Below are 17,915 nucleotides of genomic sequence, written 5' to 3' on the forward strand. Positions count from 1 at the left end.
GGAGTGCACTTTGTGGGCACAAATGGGACTACAAGGGACCATCTAAATTTTCTATGGCATTTTTCAGATGAGCATGCCCCTCTAAGGCCTGAGAATGAGAATCTAGATGAGCGTGTGGATATGTTTCCACAGATCTCGATCTGTGCACACCAGCTGTTCTCCACACGAGTGGCAGCCTGTCAGCTTCTAGGCCCCTCACAGTTTTTTTCAAAACTGCTGACCCAACCAGTGGAGGCCAATGGGGAGCACTATTCTGGACAGGCAGCACTTTTCTCTATGCCTTTCTGGATCCACATAACTCTGAGGATCAAATGGCCCCTTTTGTTTTCAAAGAAAATTCATATGGCATAAGCACTTTTGACATTAAAATATACACTGTCTAAGCAGTTACTGGCTATAGTTGTCCATTCATTCCGGGTCTTCTTTCTATTGTCCTGTGTTTCGCAGACAAAATGACCTTTCAGCATTTCTAGCTGCGGTACATATTGCAAGTTTCTCTGTATACACTGGCCTGGAAAAAGCCTCAGATGCTGGAACAAGTTTTCTGCCTGGTCACCAGTGCCTTCTCCCTCCAGTCCTTCTCCTAGCTGCCAGAGAATCTTCCTGAACAGCCCATCAGGCAGTTTTCTTCATAAAAACTTCTGTTGGCTCCTGTTGTCCACAGCATAAAACCCATCCCCTTCCCTTCCAACTCTAACTGGCTTATTCCACTGTGTCCACCCCTCCTGCCTGGCAATGCAGCTGCTCCACTTAGAGCTCTGCCCCAGCAGCTTAAGGTGTTTGTGGCTCTGTGCCTTTGTACCTTTTATTGATGCTGCCTGAAAAACCTGCCTTTTTTGAGCAGGTAGTTCCCAAGGCAGAAAAGACAGGCAGAGAAAATATAATGTACAAGATACGGCTTTCGCCTCTGGATTCTGCTCACAGATCTCCAACACCTTGTTTTGTGAGTGAATTGATTTCATTTATCTATCCCACACCAGACTGTCAGTTGCCTGATAACTATAAGTTGTGTTCATATTGTCATTCTTAGCAAGGACCTGACTCGAAGAGTTACTAGAGTCAGTGTTGGTTGAATAAATGAGTGAATAAATGAGTTTCATTCACTGTCAGAATTCTCTCTCTGGAATGAGGGAGAGGAAGCACCTTGGAGAGGTAAGTTGGCTTTGGGGTTCTGGCCCCTGCATTTAGATACCAGACATATACGTTTCCCTAGAAATGACCTAGAAATGGCTCCACATTTTCTCATCCTTTAGTGTCCAGGCCTTCCCTTGAATATGGTGCTAGATATCTAGCTCTTCTGGCCACTGGGGTCCAGGTGGAGTACAATCAGCATGTTGGAACTAATCCTGGGGTTATCCAGTCACTGAATTCCAGATTGACTGGACCTTCATCTTTTACAACTTCAGGTAGTTAGTGGTTCTGTTAAAGACTATGTAGTGTTTCATTGCCTGCATAGCCAAGGGTTTATTTATCCATCCCCTGCTGATGGGCTTTGCATTCGTCTACTTGGATTGCCATAACAAAATATCATGGACTGGTGGCTTAAACAACAGAAATATATTGTCTCACAGCTATGGAAGCCAGAAGTCTGGGATCAAGGTGTTAGCAGGATTGGTTTCCTCTGAGGCCTCTTTCTTTGGCTTGTACTTCTCCCTGTGTCTTTACATGGTCTTCCTTCTGTACATATCTATGCCTAATCTCCTCCTCTTATAAGGGCACCAGTCGTATTGGATTAGGACCAACCCCAATTACTTCATTTTAACGTAGTTATGTTTTTAAAGACCATATTTCCAAATACGTTCACATTCTGAGGAACTTGAGGTTAAGATTTCAACATAAGCATTTTGAGAGGACACAATTCAGCCCATAACAGACCTTTAAGTTGTTCTGATTATTTCCATGGTAATAAACTACTCTGCAGCAAACATCCTTTTGTATTTCTCTGTGCACACATGGGACAATAGTGTAGATATGGGGAAGTAGAATTGCAGGATCCCTGAATAAAGAAATGGACTTCAGCTTGCCTGAGTGATACTATTCTCTATGTGGTTACAGGAATTGTTCCCTCATCTTCAATGTATATAGTATAGCAGTTCTCTGTCTACATTCTCATCATATTTGTTATTACCAGACTTTTATATTTTGCCAATTTCATTAATGCAAAAATATACAGAGAAAAGTAAATCTCCCTCTAAAGTATTTCTCTATATTATTACAAACTTCCTAAAAGTTGTTAATTAGTGGTTGCATAATATCCTGTGAATGAATGTGCCATAGTGTTGGGTATTGATGTTGCTTCATTTAAAAAAATGCCTTCCAGAAAATTTAACAATTCATAAAAAGAATAAAGCATCCATAATCCTAGTATCTATTGACATTTTATTGTTTTTCTAGTTTTTCTTTTGTAGTTTAAAATATTTTTGTAGTTCTTTTTATAGGTACTTATTTTTATAGAAGTCTAATACTTTTTTATAGAGGTTGGAATTTTTTATTTAACTTTACAGTGTGAGCGTGTCCCCATGTCATTAAATCTTCCATCTCTTTCTTTTCTGCTCCAGTGAGCACATCAAGGAATGAAAACCAGTGAGGTCATAATGGCGGTTGGTTTGAATGTGGTCTAGAAATTTTTTTTAAAAGATAAATCAATTGCTAACTTTAGCTCTTTAAATTATTTTTACTAAGAAATAATTTTGACATATCTCACAATCCATCAGAACATGGAAATTGAGGCCTGCATCACTGAGCCATTAACTAGCCACCTGCTAAGTTACTAGCCTCTTGGTGAGTAGGATATATTTGTACATGAAACATGGGCTTTTAAAGCAAAACATCTCTTTTGGTCTATAAAGGAGAATGATCTTCTGAAAATCTACCAAGTGGCTTCTTTTTCTGACAGAATGGGTCCATTGCCTTCTCAGGCTCACCAAATTTGAATTGCCATTAATGAAGATTATTCATCCCAATTTCAATAAAAAAGAGTAGGAGAAAGACTCTTAGCAAAGAACATTAATAAAGTACCCAAAACCTCAAAACTTTCTGGGACCTTTAAAAATCTGCAACCTATAAGCATATTTTGCATTAGTAGAATTCACATGAATAAAATATTTAAATTAAAATAAATTTAAGGTTTGTCAATGCTAAATATAGCTGATATTAAAATATTGAACCTGGCTAACATAATTTTGGTGTTTATAAAACTTGTAAGAACTTGAAATAATGCTTTGCAAACTGGATTCTAATTATACATGAAAAAACAAAACAAAACAAAACAAAACAAAAAACCAATAAGTACAGGATAACCCTGAACTGGAATATGTGTGTTGTGCATGCATATGTATTAAACACATACATAACACACATAAATTCACTATAGTCACTTGAACTTCAGTCCTGGTGAAAGAAAGTGTGAGAAATATTTCAAGAAGAAAGTACAGTTTAAATGCCCCAGTGTGCTGCCTTTGGATGTTGCTGAATCACTGTTTCCTGTGACTCTGAAACAGTGAGGGTGGTAGAATTACAAAAAAGTGCTGAGAGATGCTTTTCAAATGAGCAAGTTAAGGGCTTAATGCAAGGTTTCCAGCCCCCACTTTGTTTTTGCTGAGCAGTCTGGGAACTCCTTTGCCTGGGTGACTTCTTGGTTAATGTTTTCTAGTATTAGAGCATTAAGTCCCATGCTTTATTAAAAATCTACGTTTTGCAGTACCTTTTGAAGTAGGTTTAAGAGAAAACAAGGAAGCAGTCAAAGGTATTAGAAATGACTGAACTTCTTTCAATTATAAGTGATAAATCATATTTCCCTGTCCAAAGATCAAAATTCTTGATTTGAATGTGAATGTTTTTCTGAAGTGGTGTAAGGTAGTGACATCCTGTGGACATTTTAGGTAACTGCTGGCAATTCATACTGCATTACAAGCCAAGCATTCATAGGTTTGTTTCTCTGACCATCTTTCCTTGATGGTTCTCTGGTTTGTTCATTCATTCATTCATTATCCATTCACATTCTGAATACCTTGCAATTGCCACTTTAACCTCTCTAGTGTTCCTTTTAAACAGTAAGTGATGGTCTGTTGGAATCAAGGTCAGACTTTAGTGACCATGTTCTTGTAAGGTCAAATACTGCCCTGTCTTCTCTCTACCTTAGGAAAAACAACAACAACAACAACAAAAACAGGTGGGAGTAGAGATATTAGAGGCAAAATAACTTTATTTAAGCTTATTTCTGCTTCTTGTTATGTGACCATGGAGAAAGTGAACCAACTCTCTGAGTACAATTTTCTTCTTAGGCAGAATAATACTAATACTTGCTGGTGTGAATTGTGGGGTTAAAAATAAATTAAACTATAATGTGAGTTATTAAGCTGATAGATTTCTGAAATGGATGGTATAGTGGAAATAATTAAGTCATCGTGATATGAAGCCACACAAGCATTTTGGTTATCAATTTTCTCATCCGTAAACTGTTTATATAAAACAAGCTGACCAGCAAGGTTGCTTCTGCTTCAAAAATTATATAATTTGATGTTTCCTTCACACTCTTTTGAGTCTCTTTATTTCTAGTAGTGAGATCCCCAGACTGTGGTTGTGCCAGTGTAAGCTAACTTATTTTTTGGCCTGTAACTGTGGGGTATTTTGTTTCCGGAGTAATAAATTCTGAGTGACTAATTTCTAAAGGAAAATATAGTCATTTTATATGTTATCTTTCATCATTGACATTTCAGTTTTCGGGTTGGGTAGTTAGGCAAGTTTTGAACTTAGAAAGAAATAGGTAAACATTTTTTAGCAAATATTTAAAGCTCTCCTGTGTGTCCAACAGGCACAGTAAATGCCTGTTCACACGCATGAGTGAGTCATAGGCAGCCACCTCTTCTGGCCTAAGACTACTAGTAGGAGCAATACAGTAAATGATTTCTTTTTATATCTCCCTTCCCAACTCAACAAAATAGTGCATTTGGGTAAAATTCACAAATTGAGTTTATGCTTCACTGTCATGGAGAAAAATGCTAGAAAGCAACATATCTTTTAGGCAAGTTTATTCTTTCCCTGCTCCCTCCCTTTCTCCTTTTCTTTCTTGCGATTAATTTTCTAAACGTCACAAGCATAGTTTTGGTATCCCATGAAAAGAAATAATATTCCATTTTACCCCATGTTTTATTCGTAGTTCACATTTTGTTAAGCTCATTCCCATACCGTCTTTCCTTTGGTTCTCAAACCAACAATGCCAAGTCAGTAAAACCAGATATTACTATTCATTTTTAAGTTAGGAAACTGAGGCCTGAAGAGATGAATAACTCTTCTATGGATACACATCCTGTGAGTGATGACATCAGCATTGGAACCCTGGCCTGCAATCTTGGGCTTAGGTCTGGTATTGCCAAACAATATAAGTTTATTTTGAAAATTGTATCAAAAACTTTTGTGCTATTAGTTAAAACGAATTGAGGTTAGAATTTATTTTTTCAGCCTTGCTAATCTCTGAATGAGGGATGATTTAGAAAGGCCAAGAGATGATCTTGGGTTGTGTCTTCCGAGAAGTAGACCCTGAGATGGGGATTTCATGTGAAGTAACAGTAGTTTATTTAGGAAATGATATAAGATTTGAAATGAGGATTTGAGATAGGAAAGCAATGGAAACTAATACAAGGTGCATTAATTAGTAGGCTATCCCTGTGGGCATCTGAGCTCAGTCTACTGGAGACTCCTGGGAGACAGAATAGAGCACACCTCAGAGTTGTTCCATCCACAAGAAGAGGAGGCTGGGGTACTAATGGACTAACTCTTATTGTAGTTGAGACAGCTCTGTGGTATGTCCTGCAAGCAGGCCAAGCATGCTCAGTAGCCAGACAGGGCCCAGGAGAGAGGGGTAGGGGACCATAATAGGAAGCTGCTGCATGCACAGAAAAGGCAAGTGCTGGGTATGTGGGTAGGCACTGATCATGTCCCCTTTACAGATACACCTGTTCTCCCTATTTCTATTTTGATGGTGAGTCACATGTCTAGTACCATGCAACTTGCTGAGGGAGATACGAAATAAATTTAAAGGTTCTTAAAAAGAGATTTAAATATAGGATCTCTACCTATGACAATAGGCTAATTAAAATATATACAGACTTGAAACAATAACACTATAAGAAAGCTTATTATTAAGAGTCAAAAGGAATAAAATGGATATCAAATACTATAAGAGTTCAGAGAAGGGACAGATTGGAGATCCTTGCTGAAGAGGAACTTCAAGGGCTGATGAGATTTGGGGAGGGAGAATGAAGACTGAAGGTGGGATCAAATGAAGAGTATAGGCCTGTATGTACATCTTTTTCATCTGTCCTCTAGAAAATAGAAAGTTCAAAATCCCTCCCCCTTTATATAAAATTTATATACATATAACTTAAAATAGTTTAGAGGCTTATGATGGATATAAGTAAAAGTAGATCTAATATTTTTAAAGTAAGTGATTAGAAAATAGGCTTATGCATACAAAGCTACAAAGCTACTACTGCTAGTAATAAAACAGATTGGTGAGATTCGGTTAAAGCCATGCTTAAAGTTTAGACCCTTAAGTTTATATATGTGTATAGAACAAGATCTGAAAATAAACAAGCTAAGCATTTATCTCAAAAATTTAGAATTAAAACTAATTAAACTCTCCCAAAAGATGGAAAGAAGGAATTAGTAAAGGTAAGAGAAAAAAAAATTAATAAAATAGAACACAATCAATAAATAGAATCAATAAAGCTAAAAGTTGTTGCTTGGAAAAGACTACTAAAATTAAAAAACTCTAGCATATACTGATTAAAAGGAAACAGGTAGAAAACACAAATAACGAATATGAGGAATAGAAGACATCACTATAAATCTTGCTGCAAAATTTTAAAAGATTATGAGTATATTATGAATAGTTTTAAACAGAGTTTGATAAGTTAGATGAAACTGATACATTCCTCAAACATACCAGAAGTGACTAACCAAAACTGACAAAAGAAACAGAAAAATCAGATTATAAATATTCAATATTATAATAGTAAATAAATTGGATCTATAATTTTTATGACCTTCTTATAAAGGAAACTTCAGGCTCACAAGTTTCACTGGTGAAATCTTCCAAATACTTAAGAAAAAATTAATGCTAAACTTTTACAGCTCTTTTAGAGAATAGGAACAACAACAACAAAACGATATCCCCAATAGCTAAATATCCAATGCCAAAACATAAACATTATAAGAAAAACTACATATAATAAAAACATTATAAGAATCTACTCAAAAAACCTAAAGAAAATATTAACTAAATGAACTGAGCAATATATAAAAAATGTAAAAAATCTTGTTCAGATTGATTTATTTTGGGAAGACCAACTTCATCTAGTATTAAAAAACTAACCAGTATAATTAATATGCTTACACAAAGGAGAAAAATTATAATAATTTTAACAGTGCATAAAATGCAATTGGAAACATTATTTCCTCATGATTCTTGGCAATGCTGCACAAATACAGAGACTCATAAGATACTGCTATGAACAATACTACACCAACAAATTTTACAATGAGAAGAAATAAATTTCTAGAAACGTACCACTTAGCAAGACTAAATCATGAATAAATAGAAATTCTGAACAGACTGGTTACTAGTAAGGAGATTGATCCAGTAGTCAAAAACCTCCCAACAACAAAAGTCCAGATTAGATAGTTTCACTGCTAAATTCTACCAAACATTTAAAGAAGAATTAATACCAATAATTCACTAACTATTACAAAAATAGAAAAGGAGAGAACACTTCCAAATACATTTTATAAGGACAATTACCCTAATACCAAAACCAGAAAAGGAAACTACAAAAGGAAATTACAGGCCAATATTCCTTATGAATACAGAGAGATGCAAAAACCCTCGACAAAATGTTAGCAAACCAAATTCAACAATAAATTAAAATGATCATATACCATGATCAAGTGGAATTTATTTCAGGGCTGCAAGTATACTTCAATATCTGCAAATTAATCAATGTGATATACCATATTAAAAAAATAGAAATCACATGGTCATCTCAGATGCAAAAAAAAAAGCATTTGAAAAAATTCAACATCCATTTATGATAAAAACTCTCAGCAAACTGGGAATAGAGGAAACATAACTCAACATAACAAACCTGTAGCTAATATCATATTCAATGGTGAAAAGCTAAGTGTTTTCCTTAAGATCAGGAACAAGACAAAGATGTCCACTTTCAAAACTTTTAGTCAATATAATATTAGAAGTCCCAGGCACAGCAATCAGACAAGAAATAAAAGGCATCTGAATAGGAAAGGAAAAAGTAAAACTGTCATTATTTGCAGGTGACATAATACTATATATAGAATCCTAAATATTCCACCAAAAACTATTAGAATTAATAAATGAAGTAGCAGGATACAAAATTAATATTTGGAAATTGGTCATATTTTTATACACCAAGAATGAACTATCAGAAAGAGAAATTAAGAAAACAATCTCATTTACAAATGGGATTTTTTGTATCAAAAAATAAAATACCTAGGAATAAATTTAACCGAGGAGGTAAAAGACCTGTACTCAGAAAATTATAAGTCATTGAAGAAAGACATTGAAGAAGATACAAATAAATGGAAGCATATACCGTGCTCATGGATAGGTATAATTAACATTGTTTAAATATCCATACTACCCAAAGCAATCCATAGGTTAAATGCAATCTATTAAAATACCAATGGTATTTTTCATGGAACTAGAACAAATGATCCTAAAATTTATACGGAACTAAAAGTGACCTCGAATAGCCAAAGAAATCTTGAGGGAGAAGAGCAAAGTTGGAAGTATCATGCTATCTGATATCACACATTACTATAAGGCTCTAGTATAGAAAACAACATGCTACCAGCATAAAACAAGACACATAAATCAACAAAGCCCAGAAATAAACCCATGCCTCATTTAATTAATCTATGACAAAGTAGGCAGGAATATACAATGGGGTAAAGACGATCTCTTCAATAAGTGGTATTGGGAAAACTGGAGAGATATATACAAAAAAATGAAACTAGAACACTTTTGTACACTATATACAAGAATAAATTTAAAATGGACTAAAGACTTTAATGTAAGACCTGACCCAAATCCATGAAATTCCTACAAGAGAACACAGGCAGTAATTCTTTGACAGCACTGTTAGTAATATTTTTTTGTATGTCTCCTTAGGCAAGGCAAACAAAAGAAAAAAAATTAACAAACTAGGCTACATCAAACTAAAAAGTTTTGCACAGCAAAAACAACAACAACAACAACAACAAATGAAAAAACCCCCCAAAACTATCAACAAAACAAAAAGACAACCTATTGAAAAAGAGAAGATATTTGCCAATGATATATCTGATAAGGGGTTAATATCCAAAATATATAAAAAATTCATATAACTTAGTACCCAAAAAACATAATCCAATTTAAAAATGGGCAGAAGACCTGAAAAGACACTTTTCCAGAGAGGACATACAGATGGCCAATAGACATCTAAAAAGATGTCTTGACATTACTAATCATTAGGGAAATACAAATTAAAATCACAATGAAATATCACCACACACCTGTCAGAATGGCTATCACCAATAAATCAACAAACAAATGTTGGCAAAGATGTGGAGAAAATAGGACCCTTATACATTGTTGATGGGATTTTAAATTGGTGCAGCTACCATGGTAACAGTATGGAGTTTCCCTAAAAAGTTAATAGAACTACCATATGACCCAGCAATCCCACTTCTGGCTATTTATTGGAAGAAATTTAGAAAGATATATGTACCCTTATGTTCACTGCAGCATTATTTACAATAGCCAAGATATGGAAGAAACCTAAGTATCCATCTCTATATGTATATATAATGGAATATTATGCAGGTATAAAAAAGAATGAACTCGTCATTTGTGACAATATGGGTGGACATAGAAAAAAAATTAATATATAGTAATATAGTAAGTGAAATAAGTCAGACAGAGAAAGACAAATACTGCATGATTTCACTTATATGTGGAATCTAAAAAACAAAATGAATAAACAAAACAGAAACAAACCCATAGATACAGAGAACTAATTGATGGTTGCCAGATGGGATGTGGGATGGGAGACTGAATAAAAAGACTGAAGGGATTAAGAAGTACAAATTGGCAGTTACAAAATAGTCCTGGGGATATAAAGTACAGTATAGAGAATACAGTCAATAATATTATAATAACTACATATGGTGTTAGGTGGTTACTAGACTTACCAGGGGGATTACTTTGTAAGTTATACAAATGTGTAACCAGTATGCTGTACACCTGAAACTAATATTGAATATCAACTGTAATTTAAAAAATTTAAAAAATAAACAAAATAATGCTACTGTATAGCATTATGACTATAGCTAATAATACTATATCACAAACTTGAATGTTGCTAAGAAAATTGATCTTAAATGTTCTCATCACAAAAAATGAATGGTAACTGTGACTGGATAGAGGTGTTAGCTAGTACTGTGGTGGTAATCATTTTGTAATTTATAAATGTATCAAATCAAAACAGTTGTGAACCCTAAACTTACACAATATTACATGTCAATTATACCTTAATAAAACTGAGAAAAAGTTTCTCAAATAATAAAACAAAAAAAATTATATCTCCATAAAAAAAGTTTTCTTGTAAAAAAAAAAACTAACGAGAGAGTTTGGCCAGCAAGGGTGTGGTAGGCTGGATGATTGCCACCTCTCTTTCCAACCTCCTGAAAAGTTATCCATATTCCAATCCTCAGAATGTCTAAATATGTTACATGGCAAAGTGAAATTAGAGTTATAAGTGGAATTATGGTTGCTAATCATTGACCTTAAATAGGGAGGTTATTTTGATTATCTGGATAAATCTAAGATAATCACATGATTGCTGTGTAAGAAAGACTCCATTGGCTGTTGCTGGCTTTGAGGATGGAAGGGGGACATGTGACAAACAATTTGGGCAGTCTCTAGAAGCATAGACAAGGCAAGAGAATAGAATATCTCCTAGAGCCTCCAGAAGGAATGCAACCTTGCCTAACATCTTGATTTATCCTAGTGAAAACCATTTTGAACTTCTGACTTACAGAACAGTAAGGTAATACTTTTGTTTGAAGTCACTATGTTTATGGTAATTCATTATAACAGCAGTAGGAAACTAAATAATGGGGTTAAACTGTGGGGGGCCAGCCAAGTCACCATTCTCTCTCTCTGTTGGAGGAAGTCATCAAGAGGACATGACCATGGGTTGGCCTGTGAGCTGGACCTGGGTGATTGGAGCTCCTCACTCCTTTTCCTGTCCTTGGAATGTATGTACTGATCATTTTTTCCACAGTGGGAGTCGTTTTCAAGGAAATAGCCTTGAGAGAGTAATGTGTTGTTAAGACCATCTGGACAGTATATGTGCCTGAACTCAGTTAAGGTCCCCATATAAACTTTTAAGATTCTGGCCAGTGGGCAGAGATGTACTCATCTTGTGGCCATCCAAAACAAGCCTCAAATGTAAGTTTCCTTTCTTACTAAACCTGCCATCTACCAATATGAAGTAATCTGCCTCTACCTTCAGTCTTTCCTTGCCCTCTGTGTATGGGGGCCAGTTTCAAATCTCACCCAGGATCCTGTTAAGTTTGTGAACACTGCAGTAGCCTAACAGCTGATATTCCTGATAGTTCTGTTTTTTTTTTTTTTTTTCTCCCACTCTTGTACCATGCCCTGCTTTACTCTATTCACAAAGCAGCTGGAGAAATTCCTTCTAAACATAAGTTGGGTCATGTTGGACCTCTGATGGCTTCCTTTTCCCAACAACCACTGTATTTCCAGAACCTAGAAAAGTGCCCAGGATATAGTGGTTTATTAGTACCTATTGTTAATGAAAGAACAAACTATAGACCCCTAAAAAGTTATCAGCAAAATGAAGTAAAAACCCACCAGAATTATACTATTAATAGTTACTCATATTCTTTTAATAAATATTCATTTAGATATGACTCTAGGCACATATAAATATGAAGCAAGTTAATATTTTAGAATCATTATTGTATCTTTTCTTTTCTGTTTTATGAATTCAGGACCTTTGTTCAGGTTTGCCCTAGATGTTTTATTGCCTTGGGGAAATATAGGATTTTTAAAAAAGGAATTTAGACCAGATGGACTTAACAGACATTTATGTAATAAATCATCCGAAAGCAACAGAATACACATTCTTCAAGTGAACATGGAATACTGTCCAGGATAAATCATGTGTTAGGAAACAAAACAAGTCTTAATTTAATAAGATTCAAATTATATCAAGCATCTTTGTTGACCACAATGGTATGACACTAAAAATCAATTATCAGGAGAAAACTGGAAAATTTACAAATATGTGGAGATTAAACCACATTATTCTGAACAAACAATGGGTCAAAGAAGAAATGAAAAGGAAAATCAAAAGATGTCTTATGACAAGTGAAAATGGAAATACAGCATACCAAATCTTATGGGAGTCAGCAAAAGCAGTTCTAAGAGCGAAGGTTGTAGTGATAACTGCCTACATTAAGAAACAAGAAAGATCTCAAATAAACAACCTAACTCTACATCTCAAAGAACCAGAAAAAGAACTAGGCCCAAAATTAGTAAAAGGAAGGAAACAAAGATCACAATGGAAATAAAAGAAACAGACTAAAAAGACAACAGAAAGGATCAATGAAACTAAAAACTCGTCTTTTAAAAAGACAAAATAGAAAAACTTCTAGTCAGACTCACCAAGGGGGAAAAAAAGACAATTCTATTAGATCAGAAACGAGGAAACGTTGCAACTGATACTACAGAAACACACAGGATTATAAGCGATTACTACGAACAATTACATGCCAACAAATTGGACAACCTAGAAAAAAATGGAAAAATCCCTAGAAATATACAATCTACCAACTGAATCAGGAAGAAATAGAAAATCTGAACAGACCAATTACTAGTTAGAAAATTGAATGTGTAATCAAAAAACCTAACAAACAAAAGTCCAGGACCAGATGGCTTCATTGTTAAATTCTACTAAACATTTAAAAAAAAAATTTAATACAATTCTTCTTAAACTCTTCCGAAAAATAGAAGAGTCAAAAACACTTCCAAATTAATTTTAAAAGGCCAGCACTAGCCTATTACCAAAACCAGGCAGACACCACAAGAAGATTATAGGCCTATATTCCAAATGAATACAAATGCAAAAATCCTCAACAAAATATTAAGAAACTGAATTCAACAATACGTTTAAAAGATCACATACCATGATAAAGTGGGATTTATTCCAAGGATGCAAGAATAGTTCAACACTTGCAAATTCATCAATGTAATACACATTAACAGAATGAAATCATACGATCATCTTAATAGATGCAAAAAAAGCATTTGACAAAATTCAACTCATCCATGATAAAAACTCTCAATACAAACTAGGTGTATAAAAACAAACTGGGTATATAGGGAACATATGTAAGCATAATACAACATGTCCACAGCTAATATATACTCAATGATGAAAATCTGAAAACTTCCCCTAAGATCAGGAACAAGACCAGAATGCCCACTCTCACCACTTTTATTTAACAGAATATTAGAAGTCCTAGCCAGAACAATTAAAGAAGAAATAGATATAAAATGTATCCAAGTGAGAAAAGAAGTAAAACTGTCACTATTTGTAGATGACACATTATATATATAGAAACCCTAAAAACTCTACCCAAAAAATATTAGAACTAATTAATGAATTAAGTAAAGCTGCAGGACACAAAATCAATATACAAAAATCAGTTGCATTACTACACTAATAAACTATCAGAAAGAGAAATTAAGAAAATAATCCCATTTACAATTGCATCAAAAGAATTATTTAGGAATAAATTTAACCAAGAAGGTGAAAGACCTCTATGCTGAAAACTACAAGACGTTATTGAAAGAAATTGAAGACACAAATAAATAGAAATATATTCTGTGCTCATGAATTAGAAGAATATTGCTAAAATGTTTATACAATCCAAAGTGATCTACAGAATCCACGTAATCCCTATCAAAATTCCAATGGCAGTTTTTACAGAAAACAATCATATAATTTGTGTGGAGCTGCAAAAGACCTCTAATAGCCAAAAATATCTTGAGAAAGAATAACAAAGCTGGAGGCACTATACTTCCTGATTTCAAACTATATTACAAAGCTGCAGTATGTAAAATAGTATGATATTGGCATAAAAACAGACAGAGAGATGAATGGAACAGAATAGAGAGCCCAGAAATAAACCCACCCATATGGTCAATTAGTTTACAAGAAAATGATAGTCTCTTTAATTAATAGTGTTGGGAAAACTGGACAACCAAATGCAAAAAAAAGAAAAAAAAAAAAAAAGAAAAAAAAAGAAACTGGACTATTATCTTACACCATACATAAAAATCCAAAATTAAAGGACTGAATGTAAGACTTGAAACCATAAAACTCTTAGAAGAAAACGTTGGGGTAAGGTACTTGACATAGAACTTATCAATGATTTTTTGGATTTGACACCAAATGCAAAGGCAACAAAAGCAAACTAAACAAATAGGACAACAAACTAAAAAGGCTTTGTACAGGAAAGGTAACTCAACAAAATGAAAAGACAACCTATGGAATGGGAGAAAATATTTACAAATAATATATCTGATAAGGGGTTAATATCTAAAATATATGAAGAACTCATATGACTCAAGAGAAAAAAAATTCAATTAAAAATTGACAAAGGATTTGAACAGATATTTCTCCAAAGAAGACATACAAATGGCCAACAGGTATATGAAAAGGTGCTCAACCTTGCTCATCATCAGGGAAACGCAAATCAAAACCATAATGAGATATTGCTTCATACCTGTTGAAATGACAATTAAAAAGACAAGAAATAACCAGTGTTGGTGACAATGTGGAGAAAAGAGAACTCTTGTGCACTCTTAGTGGAAATGTAAATTGGTTCAGTCATTATGAAAAACAATATGTAGGCTCCTCAAAAAATTAGAAATAGAACTACCACATGATCTAGCAATTCCAATTCTGGGTATTTATCTAAAGAAAATGAAATCTGTATCTTGAAAAGATATCTTCAACTCCATGTTTATTTCAGCATTATTTTTAACAGTCAAGACATAGAAATAATGTAAATATCCATCGATGAATGAATGGATAAAGAAAATGTAATACACACAAGCAAAAATATGCACAGTGGAATATTATTCAACCATAAAAAGAAAATCCTGCCATTTGTGACAACATTGATGGACTTTAAGAGCATTATGCTAAGTGAAATAAATTAGAGAAAGACAAATACTGTATGATCTCATTAATATATGTAATTTAAAAGAAACTGAGCTCATGCAGAGAACAGATTGGTGGATGCCAGAGGCAGGGTATAGTGAGGTTGGATAAATAGGTGAAGGGGTCAAAAGGCACAAACTTCCAGTTAGGAAATAAGTAAGTCATAGGGGATGTAATGTATAGCATAGTGACCATAGTTTACAATATTGTATTATATATTTGGAAAGTTCTCATCACAAGAAAAAACATTGTAACTGTGGTAATGGATGTTAACTAAACTTATTGTAGTAATCACTTTGGAATGTGCACAAATATCGAATTATTGTGTTGAACATTTAAAACTAATACGATGTTATATATCAATTACATCTCAATAAAATAAAAGAACACAAAGGAAAGAACAATGCAATTTCCAGCTCTTGACATAAAAAATAGATTATAGATCAGGACAGTAAACAAGCTATGGTTTCAAAAGGGAATTTTCCAGGAAACCTGATTCCCTCTCTTCAATATATCCTCGAGGAACCTGCTCATCACAACATTTGGCACTGATAGGCAAAAGGAAGATATGAGATAGGGAAAGTAAAAAGACTTCCTTTTTCTAGCCCTGGGTAATGGTGAGAAGGAAACTTAAAGGAGAATAACGAGGCAATTAAGACTCTGACCACTTTGTTCTGATGGCCTTGGATTCAGGCCCTGAGATGGGGAGATGTGTTTCATAAGGGAGGGTAACATGGAAGTCAGAAAGAAGCCTTTATTCTGACTCCTTATTTATGACTCCGGGAAGAGTGCCCCTCTCAGGAAGTCCTGACCCAGGCCTGAATACAGTTGTACCATTTCAAGGTGAGCAGTTAGGCCAACGGAGGCCTGAGGTTTGTTGCCTGATTCCAAGTTCTCATTTAGGGTCAACACTGGATGGAGGTCCAGCAGGCCTGCTTTGGGAGTTTTCCCAGGTAGGGTCAAATAACTTAGCCAGAGAGGCTGTGGTAGGCCCCTGGACCTTTAGACTGGTTGGATATTTTGGTCTATGAAACCCATGTAAGCCCAAGTCAGCCAGGAACAAGCTCTAGCTCTGGGCAAGTTGAGAAAAAGACCAGCAGCCACCTAGAAACAGAGTTGGCTTAGGATCTGGGGGGATGAGTGAATAATACCCCAGAGGCCAGACCCAAAAGACCTTCAAAGACCTGGCTCTTCCCTGTACCATGACACACAGCACTCAGCTCATGCACCTGGGCACTACCTGGGGAAGAGAAGTGGACAAAGGGAGTATATTAGAATTCTCCACAGAAACAAAACCAATAGGAAGTCATCTGTCGGTCGTGTGTTGATTGTGCATCAGTATCTATCAAATTGGCTCATATGATTATAGATGCTGAGAAGCCCCAACTTCTACGGTTGGCAAGATGGATACCCAAGAAAGCCAATGATGCAGTTTTTGTCTGAGTCTTAAGGTAGAAAACTGGAGCCCTGCTCGAAGTCAGGCAGGCAGAACTTTTTGTTCTAGTTAGGCCTTCCATGCATTGGATGAAGAGTCCACCTGTGCTGGGGAGGGCAATTTGCTTTGCTTAGTTTACTGATTAAAACTAATTTCACCCAGAAACACGCTCACAGACATATCCAGAATAATGTTTGACCAAATATTTGAGCACCCCATGGCCTAGTCAAGTTGACATATAAAATTAACTTTCACAGGGAACCATCTAGAAACAGAAGTTTTCCTAAAAGAAACAGAGTTTTAGCTAAAGGAACTGTTTACATGATCAGATTGGACTAATTTTCATCATGATTGGAGAGTTAGTGTTTTTTTCCCCCTTTTTATCCCACTACCTATTAAAAGGGAGATTGTGAAAGGGAATAGATGAGCTTCAATTTTTTAAAAAATTACATTTTCAGATTTGAAGACTAGCTGAACAAAACTCTTATAACTGGGAATGTAAAGAGGAGACTACATTGAGACTGGTAGGAGGAGCAGAGACAAGAAATGGACTGGTCCCACATTCGTGTGTGGTGGTTGAACATCAGAGATTTATCTCAGCTGCACAGGCCCCCACTCAAAAGGAGCAAGGGGCTCCAGCCCCACACTAGATTTTCCTAGCACAGGGTTCCAGTGCCAGGAAGAGGAGTCTCTACAAAATATGGCTGTGAAAATCAGTAGGAATTCCGGCCATCCGGGTTAGATGGAGGGCTGCTGGAAATCCATCATACCCTTAAAGGGCTTGCATACAAAACTACTTGCTTGCAGGCACTCACCCTGGGCTCCAACAGAGGGACAGCAGCTTGGGAGGTGCCAGAAACATACAAAGAAAGACTGAGTTGTGTAGCTTCCGGTGAGGGCTAGAGGGATTGCAGCCATTGTCCCTTTGTTGAGCCCTCCTCCTTTGCAGCCTGCAAAGGAGGCCAAAACTGAATCTTCACTGGCCTGGTGTGATCTACTAGCTCCACCCTGGTGATTCTCTAGGACTCCACCCCACCCAACTCCCAAATTTTCCAGTGACAATTTGGGTGGCTATTGGGAAACCAGACTCACCTCATTTTTTTCAGAAGAAGGTTCCTTAGCAGCAATCAACAGGCCTCCAC

Source organism: Pteropus alecto, unplaced genomic scaffold (assembly GCF_000325575.1).
Source record: "Pteropus alecto unplaced genomic scaffold, ASM32557v1 scaffold121, whole genome shotgun sequence".
Classification (NCBI taxonomy): domain Eukaryota; kingdom Metazoa; phylum Chordata; class Mammalia; order Chiroptera; family Pteropodidae; genus Pteropus; species Pteropus alecto.